The 17,902-nt window shown below is 43.8% G+C and overlaps 1 long non-coding RNA gene across 2 annotated transcripts in view; it reads right to left on the reverse strand.

Moving 5' to 3' along the window:
• LOC141783766 (uncharacterized) overlaps nucleotides 1-17,902 on the reverse strand; it is a 77,062-nt gene that overhangs the window by 36,171 nt on the left and 22,989 nt on the right. Inside the window, exon 4 of one of the 2 annotated variants that reach the window (XR_012597349.1) lies at nucleotides 692-827. The exons of the other annotated variant lie outside the window; for it this stretch is intronic. This is a non-coding gene — a long non-coding RNA (uncharacterized LOC141783766). Of the gene's footprint in view, nucleotides 1-691; nucleotides 828-17,902 lie in introns of those variants that run through there. 2 annotated transcript variants of the gene reach the window in all.

The following is a 17,902-nucleotide window of genomic DNA, read 5'->3' on the forward strand; positions in this document are numbered from 1 at the left end:
CATCATCATCATCATCATCTGAAGGTACTGACTGCTGCATCGAGTACAGCGGTGGAATAAGTACTCACCAAAATTGTTATGGCCAGAAACCAAGATGGCGACGGCCAGAAACCAAGATGGCGTTGGCCAGAAACCAAGATGGCGACGGTCAGAAACCAAGATGGCGACGGTCAGAAACCAAGATGGCGACAACCAAAAGCCAAGATGGTGATGGCCAGAAACCAAGATGGCGACAACCAATAGCCAAGATGGCGACAGTCAGAAACCAAGATGGTGATTGCCAGAAACCAAGATGGCGACGGTCAGAAACCAAGATGAAGATGGCCAGAAACCAAGATGGCGACGGTCAGAAACCAAGATGGGGACGGCCAGAAACCAAGATGGCGACGGCCATAAACCAAGATGGTGACAACCAAAAGCCAAGATGGTGACGGTCAGAAACCAAGATGGTGACGGTAAGAAACCAAAATGGTGATGGCCAGAAACCAAGATGGCGACAGCCAGAAACCAAGATGGTGATGGTAAGAAACCAAGATGGCGACGGCCAGAAACCAAGATGGCGACGGCCAGAAACCAAGATGGCGACGGCCAGAAACCAAGATGGTGACGGCCAGAAACCAAGATGGCGACGGCCAGAAACCAAGATGGTGACGGCAAAAAAACCAAGATGGCAATAACCAAAAACCAAGATGTATTCAAATCTTTTACTTCATTCATATCAAATGTTTCTTAATTTCTAAGTGTGCGGGAGGTTCAGTGTATTTACATGTGGAACTATACATTTATAAATTTAGGCAGACTAATGGAAGAACGATGTTATCTCTGACCTGGAACTGAAAGGGCAAAAAAAACATAATCAGTCTTTCCAGAAACAACTCTGACATACATAAAGCACATAAAACTAAATCCTGGCTGAACACCAGCAGGAAATATGTTTATTTGGATGAAGTGACCCTTTAAAAGGGAGTAAAATATGAGTCAGATTTATGAACTGTGTGTTTCTACACCCTCACCTCAACCCTCTCTGCAGGGTTTCATTGTGATTTTAAAGTCTTTCTCAACAGTTTATTTCAACAACCCTGCTTCTCTGCTCCACTTTTATTCTGAAATTGATCACCGATAACGTTGTTTCCTGTCATCATTAAATCCTCCCTGTCAGAAAGAACCACAGTGTTGTTGACTCTGGATCAGCAGCAGGATTACGGAGGCCTCGGCGCTCACACTGGAGCTCTTTGTGGTAAATCCAGGTATCAGTTTGCCTCCTGGGTTACCTGATGATTTCACTAATCTGCTGCTAAGTGGTTAAGTAGCTCCGATAGCTGCTAGCTAGAGAGATAGTGTAAAACAGGTGCTCGGGTTTGATCATTGTTTTGTCCTGCAGTGACAACTCTTGTCTCCCCGCCACCCGGCATCTAACTGGCAGTGAGAGTTTTCCAGAAACACTGATGTGCTTCGGTACTTTAGTAGCTCCTCATAGCGAAGAAATCTAAACCATGAAACACTACAAATGTCCTCATGTGTAATTTTAGGCCATTTTCTATATATGTCGTCCTCCAAACCAAACCAAGATGGTGACGGCCAGAAACTAAAATGGCAAAGGCCAAAAACCAAGATGGCCACGGCCAGAAACCAAGATGGCCACGGCCAGAAACCAAGATGGCGACGGCCAGAAACCAAGATGGCGACGGCCAGAAACCAAGATGGCGACGGCCAAAAACCAAGATGGCGATGTCCAGAAATCAAGATGGCGATGTCCAGAAACCAAGATGGCGATGGCCAAAAAACAAGATGGCGACGGCCTAAAACCAAGATGGCGACGGCCAGAAACCAAGATGGTGATGTTCAGAAATCAAGATGGCGACAACTTGAATCCAAGATGGCGACAGCCAAAAACCAAGATGGTGATGTTCAGAAATCAAGATGGCGACAACTTGAATCCAAGATGGCGACGGCCTAAAACCAAGACGGCGACAACTTGAATCCAAGATGGAGATGTCCAGATACCAAGATGGCGACGGCCTAAAACCAAGACGGCGACGGACAGAAACCAAGATAGAATGTCGTCCTCCCAGTCAGTGATGGCTGACGGATGTGGTATTGTAAAACCATCTCCGGTTTAGTAGCACCGACTGGCGCTAAACTGGAAGAACTACCACAATTGCGTTTGAACCGGAGGTGAAACATGGTCAGATATGGGTTAAAACTTGTTATCAGTTATCCGATAAGTTCATTAACTCATACAGTAACAGGAGTAATGTAATGACTCTTTTCACACCTCTCTGTGTGTCATTGTACCTGTGTGTACAACAATAACAACATTAAGCTAGCTGCTGTCTCATTAATCAAACTGCTCCTTCTCAGACATTAGCGCTCGATTAGCTGTTAATCTGGCGGCCACTCGGCTCTAATTAGCTCCCTGCTGTAATTAGCGGCCTCATTGTTCGTGTTCAACCTCCACGCACAACAATGAAGAGAAAAATGACTTCTAATGGCAAAAAAAGAAAATGTAACGAGAGCTGCACGCAGCTATGAAAGGGCCCTCGCCCCTGCTCGCGGGTCGGGGTTGCTGGCGGGACGCCGACCGACGCGAAACCGAAACTCTGACGAGCGCCACGACGCCTGCCGCAAGGCTCTACGACAAGCGGTTCACGAGTTATGAAGGGGGGCGTGGCTAATGTGTAGGGGGCGGGCATAACATTCACCAATGAAACAGGAACTCTCTGCTGAGTTATATGACACTTCCCACAAGACTCTACTACAAACGGTTCATGAGATATGAAAGGGGGCGGGGCTAATGTGTAGGGGGCGGGCATAACATTTACCAATGAAACAGGCACTCTCTGCTGAGTGATATGACACCTCCCGCAAGACTCTACGACAAACGGTTCATGAGTTATGAAAGGGGGCGGGGCTAATGTGTAGGGGGCGGGGCTACCCTTAACGAATAAAACAGGAACTCTCTGCTGAGTGATATGACACCTCCCATAAGCCTGTACGACAAACGGTTCATGAGATATGAAAGGGGGCGGGGCTAACGTCTTAGGGCGGGGCTATGAGTATAATTTTTCATATACATGTCCTCAAGACTGTACCACCATCATACCTGAGAAATCTGGGGCAGATCGGACTATGAACAGTTGAGTTACAATAACTGGCGAATGGCTCAAAATGGCCGCCACGCCACGGTCCGCTCGTTAAGTGAACACTCACCATTTTAATAACTTTTCATCCTCGAGGTCTTGAGATGGTCCTGACCAAATTTCAAATCGATATGATCAAATCTGTAGGAGGAGTTCGTTAAAGTACGCGGCCAATAAAACGCAAAAATTGGGAAAATCGTACATAAAATCCAATATGGCCGACTTCTGGGTGGGCGGAGCTCATTGAGTATGAGTATATTTTTTCATATACATGTCATCAGTACTGGAGCAACATCATACCTGAGAGATTTGGGGCAGATCGGACTATGTACAGTTGAGTTACAATAACTGGCGAATGGCTCAAAATGGCCGCCACGCCACGGTCCGCTCGTTAAGTGAACACTCACCATTTTAATAACTTTTCATCCTCGAGGTCTTGAGATGGTCCTGACCAAATATCAACTCGATATGATCAAATCTGTAGGAGGAGTTCGTTAAAGTACGCGGCCAATAAAACGCAAAAATTGGGAAAATCGTACATAAAATCCAATATGGCCGACTTCTGGGTGGGCGGGGCTAATGAAACCCAATGAGGAATATGTTTCAAATGATAATTTGGGGCAGATCGAACTCTGTACAGTTGAGTTAGGGTTAACCCACTCTCTGCTGAGTGATATGACACATCCCACAAGACTCTACTATAAACGGTTCATGAGATATGAAAGGGGGCGGGGCTAACGTCTTGGGGCGGGGCTATGAGTATATTTTTTCATATACATGTCATCAGTACTGGAGCAACATCATACCTGAGAGATTTGGGGCAGATCGGACTATGTACAGTTGAGCTACAATAACTGGCGAATGGCTCAAAATGGCCGCCACGCCACGGTCCGCTCGTTAAGTGAACGCTCACCATTTTAATAACTTTTCATCCTCAAGGTCTTGAGATGGTCCTGACCAAATATCAACTCGATCTGATCAAATCTGTAGGAGGAGTTCGTTAAAGTACGCGGCCAATAAAACGCAAAAATGACATAAAAATCCAATATGGCCGACTTCTGGGTGGGCGGGGCTAATGAAACCCAATGAGGAATATGTTTCAAATGATGAGTGGGATATGCATACCAAATTTCATGAATATCGGATCAACTTTGACAAAGTTAAAATTTCAACGCGTTAGGGGGCGCTATAGAGCCGAATAAAAACACACTGGGCCTAATGGCTATGCAGTTACATAAAGTTCACAGGTGTCTATCATTTTGCCAAATTTTATGAGATTCCGAGTACCTAAAGGTATGTTCAAAATCTGAAAGACATAAGGGGGCGCTAGAGAGCCAACATGCCACGCCCAAGCAAAATTTCACCACTAAAATTAAGTAATTACTAGTTTGGATGTGTGTGTAAAGTTTCATAAATTTTTGTGCATCCTAAAGTCTTCAAATATGCGTTCGTAAATTCTAAAATCACGCAGGAAGTCCAACATGGCTGACTTCCTGTTTGCCGGAGAAATCTCAAAATCATTTAATCCAGGTATGAGGGCGTGAGCAATGACATACTTGAATTTCGTGAAGATCGAAGAAACTTTCTCGGAAAAACTGCGTACGTTAGGGGGCGCTATGGAGCCCCCTGGAGACACCCGAGCCCAGTCACTCCAGAACATTGAATTTCCCACCAGTTCTGACGCATACTCCACTTTTCGTGAGTTTTGGGGATGGCTAAGGTCGTCAAAAACGCGTTCTTGCAGCGGAAAAAGAATAATAATCTGCAGAAAAACAATAGGTTCCTTGCACTTCGTGCCAGGACACCGTTGGGTCCTGGCACTTTCGTGCTCGGGCCCTAATTAAGTTTCAGAGAGAGAAGGAAGAAAATTCAGTTTGTGTTGTTTTGGAACGTTTTTTAAAACACTCGTCAAACTGTTTGTCTTAAAACAGCAGAGAGTAAAAGAGGAAAATAAGAAGCTCTGATTCAAACAGCTTCTCCAGAGACCAGGGTCAAGAAAGGACGAAAACTAAAATTATGTTTTACTAGGACACCTCAGTCTTTGCTGTCGCCTAGCAACAGAGTTCTCATAACTTAAAAAACACCTGAGTGGCGTTCACGACGTACCTGATCCTCATGGTACGAGTCCACAGGAACGTTTTTATAGCGAGGGATCGCCTCTCTTCCCAGCATTGGACGCTTGATGGGCTGCCGCGACGCAGCTGATTGGACGAACTCTTTCCCTCGTGTGCTGCTGCTCCCAGCTTTTAAACTGGAACCAACATGGCGGCTCATTTGGAAATTTTCTTTAAAAGTTTCTAGAGAGTTTCTAGAGGCGGTGAGTCGGTTGCAAAAAAACAAGATGGCGATGGCCAGAAACCAAGATGGTGACAGCAAGAAACCAAGATGGTGATGGCCAAAAACCAAGATGGCGACTGCCAAAAACCAAGATGGCGACGGCCAAAAACCAAGATGGCGACGGCCAAAAACCAAGATGGCGACGGCCAAAAACCAAGATGGCGACTGCCAAAAACCAAGATGGCGACGGCCAAAAACCAAGATGGCGACTGCCAAAAACCAAGATGGCGACGGACAAAAACCAAGATGGCGACGGCCAGAAACCAAGATGGCGACGGCCAAAAACTACGATGGCGACAGCCAAAAACCAAGATGGCGACAGCCACGCCCCCAGTATGCATTGCACAGCTGCTTATATAGACAATGAATGGGAAGCGTGGAAAGGACGGACGCTGTACCATCACAGGTGTTGATGACGAGTCCCGTGTGAAGGCATCGCCACAGTAAATCTCCAGTTGAATATTTAACTGTGTTTATTTGTTCCTTTGTTTTTATATTTTTTTACGATGTGTTTACCGACGACGACGACGACGACGACGACGATGACGACGACGATGACGACGACGACGCTGCTCATTTCGTTTACCTGCTCTTCACTTTGTTTTTACACTTCAGCTGCAGGAAGTGCCATCCACTGTCACACTCACACAGATAGACATGTATGTAGCCCTGCTGTGATGTATATGAGGGCTCCGTCAGGGCCGGGTTAATAGCCCAGCTGTCAGTGTGATGTGCATACCTGTGTGTGTGTGTGTGTGTGTGTGTGTGTGTGTGTGTGTGCGCATACCTGTGTGTGTGTGTGTGTGTGTGTGTGTGTGTGTGTGTGCGCATACCTGTGTGTGTGTGTGTGTGTGTTAATAATAGCTTGGTAGCTGTCATTGCAGATGAGGGGTGTGTGTCAAGAGAGCTTTAAATGCTCCTCATCAACCCGTTCGACGACGCACAGAATGACAGGCCTGCAGAGAGTGTGTGTGTTAGCATGTGTTAGCATTTGTTAGCCTCTCCTATGAGAGCTGAAAATGTGTGTGCGTCGTCTCTTAAGTGGAAAACATCGTGCTGAGCAGAAAAGCAGCCCGTGTCAAACTACCCATCATGCCGCATGAATGGCCCGACTCTCTCTCTCTCTCTCTCTTCCTCGTTGCCGGCGTTATTATGAAAGAGCGAGCTGAAATATTATTATTCTGCTGTTATTAAGCTGCGCCGACATGTCAAGTTTGAATCATTAGCTTCTCCCTCAGAAAAACACCAAAGACTGTATTCACACAAAAACACCCCAAAATACGCTTTTCATCACAAAAACATAATTTGTCTCTGAACAAATGTTCCATTTCTTCATTTTTATACTGAACCATAAAGTTGTAACACATGAAGGTTTCCTCCCCTCCCTCCTCCCAACCGTTATTCCTTCTTTACCATCCTCTTTCTTTCCTTTTTACAGTCATTTCTTACAGTGTGAACATACTGCAGGCTTAAAGACAGTATTCAGTAGAAACACAGTTTATAGTCTCCATCTTTACTGCTGTTTATCCTCTCATGGCTGTGGTGTCTTTACCAACCTGATCTCATGGAAGGCGTATAAATAGCAATGGCGCCGACAGGAGAACCGCCTGCCCGATTACCTTTAACGACTGTAGTTCCCACGCGCACACACGGGGCCTCACAGTCTACTCAGCGAGCGAGCGAGCAAGAAAGAGAGACTGATTCATGTTTGTTTGCACTAACGTTACCGATACAACACCACAATAAAACTCTGATTAGCCACGTATTTCAACTAACCAACAACAGCCAGCTAAAAATATATAGGATACAATATATTCAGAAGTGCCTTCATATTACTTTTAAGATGGCGACGGCCAAAAACCAAGATGGCGACGGCCAGAAACCAAGATGGCGACGGCCAAAAACCAAGATGGCGACGGCCAGAAACCAAGATGGCGACGGCCAAAAACCAAGATGGCGACGGCCAAAAACCAAGATGGCGACGGCCAGAAACCAAGATGGCGACGGCTAAAAACCAAGATGGTGACGGCCAGAAACCAAGATGGCGACGGCCAGTAACCAAGATAGCGACCTTGCTGCAGTTTCCTGCTCCTCGGAAGATGAACCTTATTGATTTCAGTGACCCCTGATCTTTCTAATCGCTAAAATTGGCGCAAAAAATATCAACCTTTCTTGGGCAGACTGCCGTGAGCACAGTCCTGCTCTCCAGAGGATGAAGCGGTCACGATTCTTGTGACCTTCCACTGACCTCTATAAGGGCTGGAAGGGATTCGGCCTCTTGCCCAAGAGCACCTCGCCAGGACAAACCACGAACTCGTGACCTCCACCAGGACCAGCTAATGTTTCCCTGTCAGTGCGTTTGAGCAGCAGCTCGTCTAAACCCCCCGACTCCTCCAGCGGAGCCCCGCGGCGCCCGGAGCAGCCGGTGTCAAAGTAAGCCGTCAGCCGGATGAATGGCCTGCAGCCTTTTGTTCTCCCCAGCTATTAAGAAAGACCACGCTGAAATATTATTATTCTGCTGCTCCGAAATATGTCAGATTAAATCGTTACCTTCGCTGAGCCACACACAAAAGGCACAAACACTGAAGCACTTTACAGGCCGAGTCCAGGATGTTTTTTGAGTTTTCTGAAATATTATTATAAAACCATTGTTAAACTGCTCGGCAACATGACAGCTTAAATCATCACCTTCAGCGGCGGAAAAATAAAAGGCGCACATGTGCTGCAGAGATTTTAAAGTGTAACACCGGAGTAATTTGGGCTCTTTGAATCGCCGCCAACAGCAGGTTGCACGACTGCATAACCCAAAACGTCGCCACACAGCAGCCTGTCTGTCCATAAATAATAACAGTTTAGGCTTTTAATGTGTCAGAGAGGGAACAGGAAAGGCCTCCATCTCTTCAGTCAGGATGAAAAACGCAGTTTGAAAGCATCCAGCTTGTGTAACATGATGTATTTCCCTTTTGAAACAGAATGGTGGCGATGCACAAAGGAATATTGAAGTGTTAACTAATTGGATATCAGTTAGGGAGAGAAACGCAGTCTGGTTACTAATTTTGTTGAACATCAGGTGACGAAAAATGTAGATTTAAACAATCGTCTAAAGTTGGTTAAAGCTAACTCAACTAAGCTTCCCCCAGTGACTCTGTAAAGGCGTTTTTTTCATGGTGGTCAGCACGAAATCAATTCGTATGTAATCCACGTAATTGTGAACCGGGAAGCATAAAGAGCAACAAACACCGTGTAGGGCGGAGGTCAGGGTGGATGGGTGGGTCAAAAAACAACACTATTGGTGCCCCGTGTGAGGCAATAAATACAGAAGTTACGTGACAAATAATACGAATAATAATACAAACTGATTTTGGCGGATATATATATATACTTTTCGTAGGTATAGCTACGAGAACAACCTGAACAGTTTCTGCAGTGTAATGAGTATCGCAGCCTCGTGGTGCTGCTGTGGACTTTTAGTTTTGTTAAAGGAAAAATATATTTTTTTTATGGAAAGCCGTTAAGGAGAGCGGAACGAGGAGGCCGAAACAAAGACGGCAAAAAAGGTTTGCAGGCTCATGGGAATCCAAACAACTATTTTCGCTCAACTATTTCTAAACAAAACATTTTCTGGATTACCCTCCCGTGAAGAAATGTGTTGTTTGCACGCCTTCCACGAGCCCACGAATGGATAGAAGAAATTTAGAAAGTTTTTTTGGACGTTTTATATCCTTTTTTTTGCTTTCGTTCGGCCTCCATCAAAGTCTGTTTGCACTGATATGCTTTGAATATTCTCCTTAAAGCCGTTCGATAGATTTTCTGGGACTATAAAGAGCCTCAGGAGGTAGCTTATATTTTGTATTTTTTGGTGTCCTTGGTTGTGTTTTCAGCAGCACGTTTTGACACCTGGAATTAAAGGAAACTGTTGATGTGAATATTGTGGATGCTCGGTGTTAACGGATGCAGCTTGGAGCAGAAACGCTGAGAGTTTCCCTGCAGACTCGTCCACAATGAAACACCACAGAGAACACCAGATATTACCACAGTTGGCTCAGGCTGCATTTTCCAATACAGCTGTCTCTGTGTGAGCCAAGTCTCTAGTGGGAGCCGCGAGTCCAACTGGCTGCTTAACAATAAACTCGTCGCCGTCAATCAGCCAATCACCAACAAATGTCACCTTGTTTTCAGCTGCACGCGCTCAGTACTTCTCTTCGTCTGCGGCCTCTCGCTGTCAGTTTGCAGCTCTCAAACTGCCAGAAAGCAGAAAAAAGCAAGCTTTGTTCTTTAAATCAACCATACCGCTGTTTATTTTCTATCCAAAGCCGACTGAAGCTTTTTAAGATTGACAAACTCATTTTTTCTGTTAGCTTCCAGACTTCCAGTGGTGTCCTTTTAGTTCAGTACCGTGTGACAATCAACAGGCAGACACTGAGAAGTTATAACACTGCTGGAGGTGTGGTGTGAAACAGATAAAAACATTTCATTTTTATCATCTGAGTAGATCATTATCTGCTGCCAGACAACCTTACAACCTCAGCAACTGTCCCCGGAGTGTAAAACATTACATAAACCTGCAGTAAATAAAGGAATCATAAGTAAATATAAATAACAAATGACGAAAACACAACCTATGTAGACAGATGTACGGATTCAAATCAGAGGTGGACCAAGTATTCAGATTCTTTACCTCAGTAAAAGTACTATTACCACCTTGAAAATACTCTGTTACAGTAAAAGTCCTGCTTTGAAAATGTTCCTTCAGTAAAAGTATGTCAGTATAATCAGTATAATATACTTAAAGTATTTAACAGTGACTTTTGTACTATTATATATTCTATCATTAGATTATTATTACTTGTGCATTAATGTGAAAGCAGGATTTTTACTGTTGTAGTTGGTTGAGCTGGAGCTCATCTCGAACTATTAACTAATGATTATCTGGATATTGGATTAATCTTTTTTAATTAATTAATACATTTTTTCAGACTTTTTTTCGGACATTTTTCAGACTTTTTTTGGAAAAAAATTGGATTTTTTCGGACATTTTTCGGATTTTTTTTCAGACTTTTTTTTTACAATTTTCTGACAAAAACCCTCACACCTTCACATATCTGGAGGTCAGAGGTCAAGGGACCCCTTTGAAAATGACCATGACAGTTTTTCCTCGCATAAAATTTAGCATAACTTTGGAGCGTTATTTAACCTCCTTCACTACCAGCTAGTATGACATGGTTGGTACTGATGGATTCATCAGGTTTTATTGTTTCATATGATACCAGTAACTTCACTCCAGCTTTAAAACTGAGCCTGCTAATTTGCGATTAATCACTATTAACTATTATAATTGATCGACAACCCTAATTTGAATCTTTCAGACGTTTTCTATAACTCCAGTCTTTCTTTGATATATGATTAGAATATTATTCCTTCTCTAATGTGACATTTTATCAACAACTATCTAATCTAACTCCTGGTATTTATCTCGTCTCTCCTCTCCGATGCCGTCTCAGACATATCAGACGTGTAAACTGTAAAAACTTTTTCCTCTCCAACTTCTCCTTCGGCAGTGAAAACGTGACTAACGGTGAACATTAGCAGTGAAGCTGTCAGCAGACTTAATTAATCAGACTGATTTGGTGCAGCAGAAGTACAGTGATTTGAAAGATTGCGGTGCGTTCGAGGAGTTTTTCAAGAGGAAGTTTCTGATGGTGAAAGTGCAGATTTTATTTCTTTTTTTTTCCTCTCTCCTTCCAAATTGCGAGTAGAGAGGCATGCTCACATCAGCGCTCACATTTCCATTTTACACTTCAATCATTTCAGCTGATAGAGTTATAAAAGAGGGTCAACAGCAGGAGACATTAGTGGTTAGAGACGGGTTATTAGTAGATCAGGGAGAGGGATTCAAATAAGATAATATCAGCGTCAGGTCAAAGGTCACAGCAGCCAGATGAGAGATGAAGTGGAGGAAGAACATGGATGGATTACTGAACGGGCCTAACGGTGACAGAACCAGGGGTCCAAAACCAGGGGTCCAAAGTGTCATGGACCTCCGAGATGTCACGTAGAGATGCATGATGGCCACAAAGAAACACAAAACAACCACAAAGAGACATGAAGCGTACATCTAAAGACACAAATTGACTACAAAGAGACTCAAAACAGCCACAAAGAGACACAAAATGACCACAAAGAGACACAAAACAACCACAAAGAGACACAAAACAACCACAAAGAGACACAAAACAACCACAGAGACACTAAACAACCACAAAGAGACACTAAACAAACACAAAGAGACACAAAACAACCACAAAGAGACACAAAACAACCACAGAGACACCAAACAACCACAAAGAGACACTAAACAACCACAAAGAGACACTAAACAACCACAAAGAGACACTAAACAACCACAAAGAGACACTAAACAAACACAAAGAGACACAAAACAACCACAAAGAGACACAAAACAACCACAGAGACACCAAACAACCACAAAGAGACACTAAACAACCACAAAGAGACACTAAACAACCACAAAGAGACACTAAACAAACACAAAGAGACACAAAACAACCACAAAGAGACACTAAACAACCACAAAGAGACACTAAACAAACACAAAGAGACACTAAACAACTACAAAGAGACACTAAACAACCACAAAGAGACACTAAACATACACAAAGTGAATCTTGGTTGATATACCACTTAGGATAAAACACCCTAAATTGACCTACAATTATTTTGGTGTTTTAAGTAAAACTTTGAACGCAGGACTTTTACTTGTAACAGAGTATTTCTGCACTGTGGTATTACTACTTTCACTGAAGTAAAACACCTTAGTACTTTTTCCACCACTTCTCAGTTTCACAGCTGTTTTATTCTGACTGCTCAGCGAAAACTAAAATATTACTACTAATACTCTCTGTATAACATGACCTGTGGTGACCTCTAGGATAATCACAGCCTCATGAAACTTTACAGCCACAAACTAGAGACCTAGAGCATTCAGAGGATGGATGGATCAGACTAGAGACCTAGAGCATTCAGAGGATGGATGGATCAGACTAGAGATTTCGAGCATTCAGAGGATGGATGGATCAAACTAGAGACCTAGAGCATTCAGAGGATGGATGGATCAGACTAGAGACCTAGAGCATTCAGAGGATGGATGGATCAAACTAGAGACCTAGAGCATTCAGAGGATGGATGGATCAAACTAGAGACCTAGAGCATTCAGAGGATGGATGGATCAAACTAGAGACCTACAGCATTCAGAGGATGGATGGATCAAACTAGAGACCTACAGCATTCAGAGGATGGATGGATCAAACTAGAGACCTACAGCATTCAGAGGATGGATGGATCAAACTAGAGACCTAGAGCATTCAGAGGATGGATGGATCAAACTAGAGACCTAGAGCATTCAGAGGATGGATGGATCAGACTAGAGACCTAGAGCATTCAGAGGATGGATGGATCAGACTAGGGACCTAGAGCATTCAGATGATGGAGGGATCAAACTAGAGACCTAGAGCATTCAGAGGATGGATGGATCAAACTAGAGACCTAGAGCATTCAGAGGATGGATGGATCAAACTAGAGACCTAGAGCATTCAGAGGATGGATGGATCAAACTAGAGACCTAGAGCACTCAGAGGATGGATGGATCAGACTAGAGACCTAGAGCATTCAGAGGATGGATGGATCAGACTAGAGACCTAGAGCATTCAGAGGATGGATGGATCAAACTAGAGACCTAGAGCATTCAGAGGATGGATGGATCAAACTAGAGACCTAGAGCATTCAGAGGATGGATGGATCAAACTAGAGACCTACAGCATTCAGAGGATGGATGGATCAAACTAGAGACCTACAGCATTCAGAGGATGGATGGATCAAACTAGAGACCTACAGCATTCAGAGGATGGATGGATCAAACTAGAGACCTACAGCATTCAGAGGATGGATGGATCAAACTAGAGACCTACAGCATTCAGAGGATGGATGGATCAAACTAGAGACCTAGAGCATTCAGAGGATGGATGGATCAAACTAGAGACCTAGAGCATTCAGAGGATGGATGGATCAAACTAGAGACCTAGAGCATTCAGAGGATGGATGGATCAAACTAGAGACCTACAGCATTCAGAGGATGGATGGATCAAACTAGAGACCTACAGCATTCAGAGGATGGATGGATCAAACTAGAGACCTAGATCGACTTTTTCTGACATTTTTCGTAATTTTTTTTAACTTTTTTCGAACATTTGTCGGATATGTTTGGACATTTTATTTTACTTCTTTTTCACTTTTTCTGGACATTTTTCATACTTTTTTCACATTTTTTTCTTAAATTTTTTCTTTTTCTTTTTGATGGCTTTCCTAGCTAGCCTGACAATAAGAGTGTTTCTGCTCGCCATCCATTCGCCGAAAAAAAAAAGAAGCAAATTCTTGCAGAAATCTCAAAAAGTTTTTGATCCTAAATCACAGCATGTCTTCTTCTATGGTGTTCCTCGAGGTCTTGGTGTCTTAATGTGGGATTTTAGAAGGATTATTGATCATTTTGATCAATTCTCCAGTGGTAAAAAAATGGTTAAATTTAGCACCAAATCTGTGGAACAAATGGTTTCAACCCAAAAAACTGACTTATGAGACATAATAGAGCACGAGGATGGTCATCATATACTTCTATCATGATGTTCTAAACCCTTATACACTCTCACTATTGATTTTAATTTATTCACACAGTGCTGAACTGCATCTCAAATTAATCTCCAGGTTTCCAGCTTTCAGATGATGTACACCACGTCTGTGTGACGTCTACTGTTGACCTGCTGTCTCCTCCTGAACACCCCCCTGGTCCCCCTGAAGAAGAGGGCGGGACGATAGAGAGGTTAACTGAACCAGCAGCACTAAAGCTGCAGTTTGACAACCGACGACTCAATATGGCTGCTGTGTGTGTGTGTGTGTGTGTGTGTGTGTGTGTGTGTGTGTGTGTGTTGAAGGTCCAGACACACGCACACACACACACAAACACACAGACACACACACACAGTATGGTCCTGAACACCTGCTGCCCTCTAGAGGCCGCTGACTGACGGGTCGATCAGTCAGGACTCATAGAAACCTGTTTACACCTGAGAGACTCAGACTCACAGCGTGGCCCTGTTTACCCGTTTACACTAGTTTAATGGTTTTATGAAGAAAAGTCTCTGTTTTCATTGTGTTTTATTTATGTTATTTATCATTTAGGCTTCTGAGCAGCTGACGGACACTTTAACAGCTGGAAGAGGGTTTTCATTTGTTGTTTTTTAACTAAATAAAAAGCTGAAAATGTTTCTTATTTTGTTGTTTATGTTTATGGATACAGAGAAAAAGAAGCTACACATATAATATTTAATCATATTTTATATTCACCTTTTAAACTCTTATAGTATTATATAGTATTTGTAAAAGAGAAGTATATAAATAAAGTTTTTTTTCCCTCTAAACTGGCTCATAAAATAATTCAATAAAGTTTTTAATGATGGGTTTAAAATGACTGAATGGTGACCTGAACAACTGAAAGAGGAGGTGATGAAGAGGAGGAGCAGGAGGAGGAGATGAGGAGAAGGAGATGAGGAGAGCATGAAAGGGAGGAGAAGAGGAAGATGGAGAGGATGAGGGAGAAGAAGGAGAAAAGGAATCAGGGAGGAGGAGCAGGAGTTAGGAGAGAGGAGGTTAGGAGAGAGGATGGAGAGGATGAGGAGCAAATTAAGAGAGAAGGAGAAGAGGAAGTGAGGAATCAGGAAGGAGGAGGAGGAGCAAGAGTTGGGAGAGAGGAGGTTAGGAGAGAAGATTGAGAAGATGAAGGAGGTGAAGATGAGGAGGCTGGTTCAGGAGGAGAAGTTAAAAAGAAGAGGAGACAGCAAAGGAGGAGAGGAAGAGGAGAAGGAGATGAGGAGGCCGGTTCAGGAGGAGAAGTTAAAAAGACGAGGGGACGGAAAAGTCTCCTTCCCTTCATGACCTCCTATCCTCCTCTTTCCTCCTCTCTTCTCCTCCCTTATTTCCTCACCTCTCCCCTCCCCTCTTTCTATCCTCCCCTCTCTCCTCTCCTTGTCCCCCTCTCCTCATTTCCTCTCCCTATCTCCCCTCTCTCCTCCTGTCTCCCACTTACCTCCTCACCTCCTCTATCCTCTCCCTCTCTCCTCTCCTCTCCTCCTCTCCTCTTTCCTCTCCTCTCACATCCTCTCACCTCCTCTCCTCTCCTCTCCTCTCCTCTCATCATCCCATCCTCTCTCCTCCCCCGGTCTCCCCCTCTCAGTGGGGGTCCAGTATTGTCCCGGTCCTGGTCTCTCTGTGGGAACAGCTCCTCTCTCCCCTCTCTTCTCCTCTCTCCTCTCTCTCCTCCTCTCTCTCCTCCTCCCCTCTCTCTTCTCCCCCCGGTCTCCCCCTCTCCTCCCCCGGTCTCCCCCTCTCAGTGGGGGTCCAGTATTGTCCCGGTCCCGGTCTCTCTGTGGGAACAGCTCCTCTGTTTGTCGGCCAATAGGTCCAATTCATCCGAGGCCTTTTTAGAAAGACCAGCACCACAAAAGCCAACGGGAAACGACCCCCCCCACCACCCTCCTCACCTCCTCCTCCCCCCCTGCTGCCGATCAACGTCTCCTCACCCCCCCACCTCCCCCGAGGAGGCCCTCTAAGTTTGTTTAAGAGATTGAGGGTCCAGAGAAAGAGACAGAAAGAGAGAGGACGCAGAGAAAGCGTCCGCCCATTAAGGTAATTATATAGAGCCAGTGTCCCCGTGAGGGCCCTTAATTGATGTTAATGTTTGTCTAATTGGGGGGACTGGGGGTGAGGAGGGGGAGGGGAGGGGGGAGGCAGAAAGGAGGAGGTGAAGGTCCTCCTCAAAAGGTCCTTCTTCCTCACAGGACAAGGAGCACTTTTCAGTCCTCCCTCCTCCTCTCTTCTTCTCTTCTCTCTGTCGTTCACACCTTCCCACAATGCCTGTCACCTCCAGCTTTCTCACATTACCTTTTCTTAACCCCCCCCCACCTAACCCTCCACCTCCCCCCGTCCTCCTCCAATCCTCCCCCCTCTGGGCACCAGAGCTCTCACAGATCTCCGAGGCCTCAAACCGACTGATTCAACGGCATCAACGTGACTAAACAACCAGAAACTCCAGCATCAGACTAATAATATGACACAGACACCACAGACAGTGATGTGAGGTCAGTGACCTTGACCTTTGACCTTTGACCACCAAAATCTAATCAGTCTATCCTTGAATTTAAGTGGACGTTTGTGCTAAATTTGCAGAAATTCGCTCCAGGTGTTCCTGAGATACGGCCGAAGAACAAACAGTATCTTGATCAGAAGTGAAAGTTAATTCCGTTGCAACGTCAGCTCCAGGCAGCAGAGCTACGCTTCCGCCATTTTGGACTGAAAGAAACTACCGGACGACAGTAAAACGTCTGCCTACGAAGAGATGCACAAAAGTTAAACTACACTATTTCTATTCTATTGTCATATTCTACTGAAATGGTCTAAAATATTACAAATATAATAAATGTTTTTTAGTCGGATGTTGTAAAATAACACTAGCATTTCGTCTCTTTGCTTCTAGACTATTTGATATCACTTTCACGAGAATTGACCTTGACATTTGACCTCCAAAATGTAATCAGTTCATTCTTGAGTCCAAGTGGACTCAAAGTTAACCTGATAATAACACGTTAACGCAAATTTGTTTTAACGCCACTCATTTCTTTAATGCAACTTGTGATTTTTAGGTTGTAGCAGCTCAGTTTTAAAGTTAGAGTGAAGATACTGGTATCATAGTAAACTATAAAACCTGATGAATCCATCGGTACCAACCATGTCATACTAGCTGGTCATGAAGGAGGTTAAATAACGCTCCAATCTTACACTACATTTTGGGGAGGAAAAACTGTCATGGCCACTTTCAAAGGGGTCACTTGACCTTTGACCTCCAGATGTGTGAATGTGTGAGGGCTTTTGTCTGAAAAATGTGCCCAAAAAAGTCAGAAAGATTTCTTAAAATTGTCAAAAAAGAAAAAAGTCAGAAAAAAGTAAAAAAAAGTCCAAGAAAAAAGCCTGAAAAATGCCCTAAAATTCTCAAATAAATGTCTGAAATAAAAGTCCAAAAACAGTCTGAAAAATATCGGAAATTGTCAAAGAAAAGTCAAATTTCTTTTTTTTTTTAAAATGTCAGAAAAATGTCAAAGAAATGTCCAAATCAAAAGTCCAAAAAAAGTCCAAGAAAAAAGCCTGAAAAATGTCCTAAAATATCGAAAATTGTCAAAGAAAAGACCAGAAACATTTTTTTAAAAAAGTCAGAAAAAAATTAAAAAACAGGTCTGAAAAATGTCAGAAATCCATCGGTACCAACATGACAGACTAGCTGGTCATGAAGGTTAAATAACGCTACG

This window comes from Sebastes fasciatus, chromosome 15, assembly GCF_043250625.1.
Source record: "Sebastes fasciatus isolate fSebFas1 chromosome 15, fSebFas1.pri, whole genome shotgun sequence".
Classification (NCBI taxonomy): Eukaryota; Metazoa; Chordata; class Actinopteri; order Perciformes; family Sebastidae; genus Sebastes; species Sebastes fasciatus.